This window comes from Sinocyclocheilus grahami, unplaced genomic scaffold, assembly GCF_001515645.1.
Source record: "Sinocyclocheilus grahami isolate Dianchi unplaced genomic scaffold, SAMN03320097.WGS_v1.1 scaffold189.1, whole genome shotgun sequence".
Lineage (NCBI taxonomy): Eukaryota > Metazoa > Chordata > Actinopteri > Cypriniformes > Cyprinidae > Sinocyclocheilus > Sinocyclocheilus grahami.
Genome location: NW_015505368.1, coordinates 333,565 through 341,145, shown reverse-complemented (window position 1 = coordinate 341,145; position 7,581 = coordinate 333,565). Strand labels below are relative to the sequence as shown.

General features: G+C 43.3%; 1 long non-coding RNA gene across 1 annotated transcript; it reads right to left on the bottom strand.

Annotated features, from left to right (window-relative positions):
* Nucleotides 1-380: 380 nt before the first annotated feature.
* LOC107594715 (uncharacterized) lies at nucleotides 381-2,661 on the bottom strand. Its single transcript, XR_001610186.1, has 2 exons — nucleotides 2,599-2,661; nucleotides 381-483 (listed from the first exon to the last, which is right to left on the bottom strand). It is a non-coding gene; the product is annotated as an uncharacterized lncRNA (long non-coding RNA).
* Between the last annotated feature and the right edge of the window lie 4,920 nt (nucleotides 2,662-7,581).

The following is a 7,581-nucleotide window of genomic DNA, read 5'->3' as shown; positions in this document are numbered from 1 at the left end:
TGCAAAATTTCACATGCAAAATCCAGTCATTTTAAAAGGAGTCTGCACAACCAGGTGTCACGAATCCGGTCCATGAACTTCCATCTGCTAGCCATCAGAGGTCACCCTTTCCATTTTCATTGACTCTCGCACTACACACTGTTGCATATCACCCCGGACTATATATCCCATCATTCATTGCACTGATTGCACACAGCACTGATTGCACACAGCTGTTTCATATCACTCACTCACTATTTAACACTCACTCTGATCCCTTCCCTCTGCCGAGTATTGTTTAGCCCTTATCAGTTGATAGCTACACTACAGTGCCCTCGTTAGCCGCCTAGCCTAGCCTAGTCTTGCCTGTTTTTTTACCCCTTTAGTCTGGCCCCTTTTGACTCTGTTCGCCGTTCGTTGACCTTCGCTAGCCCTAGGATTATTCTTGAGTCTTACCCGCCATATTCCTGTTTGCCCTTGTTCGACCCTGCCTGTGTTTCTGACCTCTCTGCTTAATAAAGCCTGCACATGGATAGACATTTGATAGATTTCTTCTGTACTGGCATTAATCAACCGCTAAAATTTAAACTCATTCATGAGGGTCTGCGTTCATCACTGAGTTGTTTTTTGGACTTTGCTTTGTTGACTGTTGGCTCTCTATTCACTGTGGGTATCGCGGAGGAACGCAACCCCACACTCACTCCTGTAATGGCCCCCGCACTAGATTACGTTCACAAAATGGTGGCGACAGATGAGCCTGATCACAAAATGGTGGAAACAACAGCGCCCCGTCACAGTCACAGTTGATTGTCATAGGTCAAGTCAAGTCACAATTGATCTTCACGAGTCAAGTCAAACATGAGTCAAGTCAAGTCTCAGCTGATATTCATGAGGCCAGTCAAGTCACAGCTGATCTTCATGAGGCAAGTCAAGTCACAGCTGTTCTTCGTGAGGCAGGTCAAGTCACAGCTGATCTTCACGAGTCTAGTCAAGTCTCAGCTGATCTGCCAGAGCCTCGTCACAGCTCAGCTGTTCATCCAGAGCCTCCTCCCGTCTCAGCTGTTCATCCAGAGTCACGTCACATCACAGCTGATAATCCAGAATCACGTCGCATCCCAGCCGATCATCCAGAGTCATGTCACGTCCTGTCTGTTACACCCAGAGTATCACGGTCAGTTCTTCGGTATCCCAGACTGGCTTCCAGCATGGTGGACCCACCGCTGGTGTCGGCACGTGCAGCTGGCATCCCTAAACCAGGGCTCTCAAGCCCTCCAGCTTCTGAACTATTTCCACTGTCTGTAGTGCTTCCCACAATGGGGATCGCTTTATGGTGTATCTGGGCCGCGTACTCCACCGCTGATTTGCTAGAGGCAGCGGCACCGGCTACAACATATCCAGAGGTGGTGGCTTACGCTGCAGAACCTCCCGAGGTAGCGGTGTCTGCTGCAGTGCTCCCAGAGACCATGGTACCCACTGCAGTCTCTTCAGAGGTGGCGGCGCATGCTGCAGAACCTCCCGAAATGGCGGTGGTCGCTTCAGCTCCTTGCGTGGTGGTGACGCCCAGCAACGCACTGTCAGCCTGTCCTGTTCTGGCCTAGGAGGCCGCCTATGAACTCTCTGCCTGTTCTGTTCCGGCCAAGGAGGCCATCTATGAACTCTCTGCCTGTTCTGTTCCGGCCAAGGAGGCCGTCGATGAACTCTCTGCTTGTCTTGTTCTAGCCAAGGAGGCCGCCTATGAACTCTGTCTATCCTGTCACGGCCTTAGAGGCTGTTTGCGAACTCCCTGTTCATCCTGTCACAGCTATAGAGGCCGTTTGCGAACTCCCTGCTCGTCCTGTCACGGCCTTAGAGGCCGTTTGCGAACTCCCTGCTCGTCCTGTCACAGCTACACAGGCCGTTTGCGAACTCCCTGCTCGTCCTGTCACGGCTATGGAGGCCGTTGGTGAATTCTTTGCGTGCTTTGTGTCGGCCAAGGAGGTCGTTTGTGAACTTTTGTCCTGTCCCGACCCAGCCAAGGAGGCTGCCTCTGAACAACCAGCCTTGTCTATCAACCCCAATGTTCTGTCTGTGTTGTCTGTCTCTGCTTTCTCGTTGTTACAGTCTCCGCCATGGTCTCCTGATCAGTGTGGTTCACCGGGGAGGGTTCCCTGTTCCTTCTGCTGCGCCGTGGTGGTCTGTCTGGCTCTGATGGTCCTCTGCTCCGCCGTGGGGGTCCTCTGCTCTGCCGTGGTGGTCTACTGTACTGTTGCATATCATCCCGGACTACATATCCCATCATTCATTGCACTGATTGCACACAGCACTGATTGCACACAGCTGGTTCATATCACTCATTCACTATTTAACACTCACTCTGATCCCTTCCCTCTGCCGAGTATTGTTTAGCACTTATCAGTTGATAGCTACACTACAGAGCCCTCGTTAGCCGCCTAGCCTAGCCTAGTCTTGCCTGTTTTATCGGTTTCTGATCTTCGCCTGTTTTCCTGGATTTACCCCTTTAGTCTTGCCCCTTTTGACTCTGTTCGCCGTTCGTTGACCTTCGCTAGCTCTAGGATTATTCTTATGTCTTACCCGCCATATTCCTGTTTGCCCTTGTTCGACCCTGCCTGTGTTTCTGACCTCTCTGCTTAATAAAGCCTGCACATGGATCCGCATGTCTCACGTCTTGTCAGCCCCGTTACACCAGGAGTCTTGCATGAGGGCGAAAACTACCAAAGGCAAGTTTTCCTCATTTTCAAGTTGCTCAAATGAATTCACTATGTTGAGCAACAAAAACCTGGTTGGTTTGAAAATGACTTCTGTGCAAGCAGTGGGTCTCACATCTCTATGCTAAGTCCAGTTGCTATTAAATGAATAGAACACTTCAGTCTCTACAATAAATTGCACAATTTTGGGAATCATTCATATCCATAGCACAAATGGTACTGTTTAAGTTACACACAGAAGTTTATATCTCTACGCAAGCATCACTAAAACAGAATAAAGTTTTAAATGTTTTCAAGTTTAACAAACCTTCATAGCAGTAAACACTATAAACTTCACTTGATAGGGGATTTCCTGTGCCATCCAGTTACATCATAAACATGACTTTGCTGAGTGGTATGAATGTTGTTCTCTCTCTCCATGAATCACCTCTGGATTTGAAATATGACTGTAATATTCTGGTAATGCCATGGGACGTTTTAATTTTCCTCTGACATCACCATATAGTTTAACCACAAGTGCGTGAATGAGCTCTTTGTGAGGCTGACTTCACCAATGGCAACTTTCTGTATATGTGTGTAAATACTGCCTATATAATTTAAATGCAAGTCTGTGGAAGTTAATGGGCATGTTTAAATTGCATTAGGAGAGGATGTCATGTCCTGTCTTGTTAAAATGAGTTAACCTTTGATTTGGTGAGTCTGGTTGAGGTTGTCAATATGTATGTCCTCAATTGTCGTGCATGTTGATTTGTATGATGGAATTTTCTGAGCAGGAAAGGCAAAGTTACAACAAAATGATAATAATTGGAGCCATATAGTGAATTTAAAATAGATTGCTGTCTTAATGCATGTTCCTGGTCTTCCTGTGAGAGATTCAACTTGCTCTTTTTCCAAAATGGCTTTCTATGAGCCAAAATGAGGATGGATGTCCACACGGAAACGTAATCCATCTGACACAGCTCACTCTACGTCTCCCATGTCCGTACCTACTTGGGGTTTGAAAGGCCAGACTTGCCCTTGATTCCCCTCAAAGGGAAATTACCCTGGATGTTGAATATGAACCAGACACTCGTATTCATACCTTGCAGGTGTCCAAAGTCAAGGTCTTAGGCTTGTTCACGCAATCCTCGCTGTCTAATCAATATGTCACAGAGCCTAGAATCGAAGTGAAATACCTCGGGCACGCCTCCTAATAAGATATTTTCAGCCATAAATGTAAGGATTAACGATAACAAATGACACGAGAGGCTGAGGTATGGCTCGACGGTCCCTTCATGCATGAAATTTCAGGACGGGAGTTATGCTGTCATCAGGTTCATTACCCTGACTGCGTTATGGCCCGACCGGGCTGAGTTCAGTCATGCCGCACGGCAAAAATGCCCACAAGATGAAAACATAGGCCGGGCATGGATTTATCAAACCATTCTCATGCGGTGTCCAATATAATAAACAAGGCAGAGGGTATCCATTATGATTTTGTCAGATTCCTTAACTCTGACATAAATAATAAATAGGCAGACTAATGGGTTTTGCAAGTCAAAGAGGGGGAGTATTTCCATGATCACAAGAGCAATAAAGACAATCATTTACAAAAGTAGTAATAAATATGTCCGGTAATGTAGACTTACATCACATGCGATCATTAATGAATGCCTCAGTGACGCTGGTAAATTTACTTGCACCTCTGAACAATAAAAGACAAGTGTGTCTGTATTACAGGTCATTGCTTGCGCATAAATATCACATAGGATCAAAATGAGCAGTATTCATTGCCATCAGAGCATATTGAATAGCATAAAATTGGCTGTAAAAGTAGTTCTAGTATTTAGTCCCAGATTCCCAGTACTTATGCCAAGGTGTTGTTCTATGAACAACAACCAAAGGCCATTAAAGTTTCTATCTCTGTCAAATGTCTGTAAACATAATAAACAAGGCAGAGGGTATCCATTATGATTTTGTCAGATTCCTTAACTCTGACATAAATAATAAATAGGCAGACTAATGGGTTTTGCAAGTCAAAGAGGGGGAGTATTTCCATGATCACAAGAGCAATAAAGACAATCATTTACAAAAGTAGTAATAAATATGTCCGGTAATGTAGACTTACATCACATGCGATCATTAATGAATGCCTCAGTGACGCTGGTAAATTTACTTGCACCTCTGAACAATAAAAGACAAGTGTGTCTGTATTACAGGTCATTGCTTGCGCATAAATATCACATAGGATCAAAATGAGCAGTATTCATTGCCATCAGAGCATATTGAATAGCATAAAATTGGCTGTAAAAGTAGTTCTAGTATTTAGTCCCAGATTCCCAGTACTTATGCCAAGGTCATGTTCTATGAACAACAACCAAAGGCCATTAAAGTTTCTATCTCTGTCAAATGTCTGTAAACAAAAAAATAAAAATAAAAAATAGATAGATATAAGAATGCTGTTGTTCACATACCCAAGGGACCAGCCGCTGGCCAGGAGCACAAGTCACTCTTGTGTTAATGAACTTCAAGACTTAACCTTTCAGTAAGGCGTTTACATGCGGCGGATGCATGTCAGACATGTTTGACTGTTGGCCTGTGAATAGGTAGGAGGTAATCAGCGTTGTTTAATGCTGCTTTGCATATGCATGCATCATTAATTAAATGCTAATTAGAACCAAACTGCACTTGTGACTCTCCTTCCAAAGCCATCAAAGGAAGGTTACTGCAGGGAACTCAACATAGTAAATAAGTTATAGATCTAAATTTATATTATGACTTTACTATGGCTTTTCTTTTTTTACATTTCATCATCATCATTATCATTATTATTATTATTATTATTTCCCCCATCTCTTTCTCCTTTCTTTCTTTCTCTTTCGCTCTCTCTCGCGCATTCACTATCTCTCTTTCTCACGCACATACGGCGTGGCCCCTCAACAAACATATTTCACTCGTACTAACAAAAGCTCACTTCTCAACACACGTACATCCTCTCTTCGATTTAGAGATGATGGCAATTTAATACACACACACACACACACACACACACATATTGGTTTGCTGCTCATTTGCCTAAAGTTACTTACTTTATTGCATAGCTGGACTCAACCACATTGTATCAGGAACAATCGCTGTTGCTGTTGCTGAAAATAAATAACTTCCGATCACTTTGTTGTTAAATGTTGCTGTGATTGTAAATGTCCCCACCTCAGCGATATTAATCAGGAGCCAGTTATGTGCTTCACAGTTATGTCATCTGTCAGAGGCCGTCATTTGAAGGAACGGCAGGGACAGAGAAAGAGTCTGGTGGTAAAACACAAAATCCGATTTATTCTGGTCGCCTTATCCCTCTTTTGAGACCTGGCACGAGGGGGGAGACTCCCCACCGCCCCACCCTTCAGACGAGGAGCTGGAAAAAAAACAGAAAAGACCAGAGGGAAAGGGAGAAGCAAAAAAGAATGAGGCACAAACAGCGTCTCAGGCAGGGCTCCAAGTGGAGCTGTCCACATTCTCCTTCCTTGCTCAATGTTCCATGACAACAAGGTGAGATGAACAGCAGAGGTTAGTATGAGCAGCTGCTTCCTGGGTTGGAAATTCCAAGCATTGAGGACCATCTGTCTGTATGTTCACTGATGTATATGGGAGCCATCTATCAGGCTGCAGCCCCGCAGCTGCTGGCTCGTCAGGCCTGCTGCCTTTCTCTAGGCACCCCAACAATGGAAGCCAGTTCTTCAGCTTGTGTCACCCGGAATGGCTGATTTGATTAAGTCCCGAACTCTCATTATGCTGGGTAGGGGTGTAGAATTTCAATGATAATCCATAATGCATGACCATTTTTTTCTCTCCGTTTTTTTTATTTTATATTTGTTGCCATGGCAACATAAATTCAAGGTTACTGGCTCAGACGCATAATTGGGTGTGCACTGAGCGCTGAAGAGGTGCTGTTAAAATTCCCCTCATGAAAGTGGAGCATCAATCATGTTGTCGCAGATTGCAAAGTACTCATAATCAGATGAAATGCCTCGGAGAGAGGAGAGAGAGTGTGTGTGTTAAGACGAGCTGCATCCTCCTTTCATTGAAGTTAAGGAGTGAATGGAAATTGTCTCTTTCACTCTGCCCAAGTAAAACCGGACTATCTCTGGCAGTCGCACAAGCCTTTTTATGCACTTTCTTGTAAGTTGGTCTCACTTCATTTGGCTCCGTTTGGCTCTCTGAGGCAGGAGTATATTCGGCTCTGAAATGAAGGGAATCATTTCTCACTAGAGATCACCAGGCCTTTGACAACTGCAGCCTGCAGCCCGTAGCTCATCAAACCTATTTTAACACCAGACAAAAGGCCAGATTCCCACCCTCGTGGCTTCATAGCACTGCTGAAAATTCCATCATGCTGCTTATATCTTAGAACTTTTACCTTTTGGGGTCAGAGAAGATTTGGTTTTATGAAGATGTCTCAACCTGCATTTTTGTCACAGTTTGGTCCATCTAAAAGCAGCTTCAACTTATGCCACTGTTACAAAAAAATAAAGAGGAAAGAGAGAGAGAGAGAGACTGTGGTGATATCAAGAAATTATTAGTTAAACCTTAGGTCATTGTTTACAAACGTAGTAAAATGCACAATCCAAACCACATACTTTATTTATTTATTTATAGTTAGTTACTTAGTTATATTGTATATACAAATTCTTTACACAATATTTAGATGCCCCATCTGAAGTGTAAATATGTAAATTAGTTATTAGTATTCCTGCCAAAAATTATTTTTGTTTCACAAAGTTTGGAATTAGTATGATAAATAAATAAATAAACTATATTTAAAAAAAAATATTTGTTTATATTATAGTATATATATATATATATATATATATATATATATATATATATATATATATATATATATATATATATATATATATAT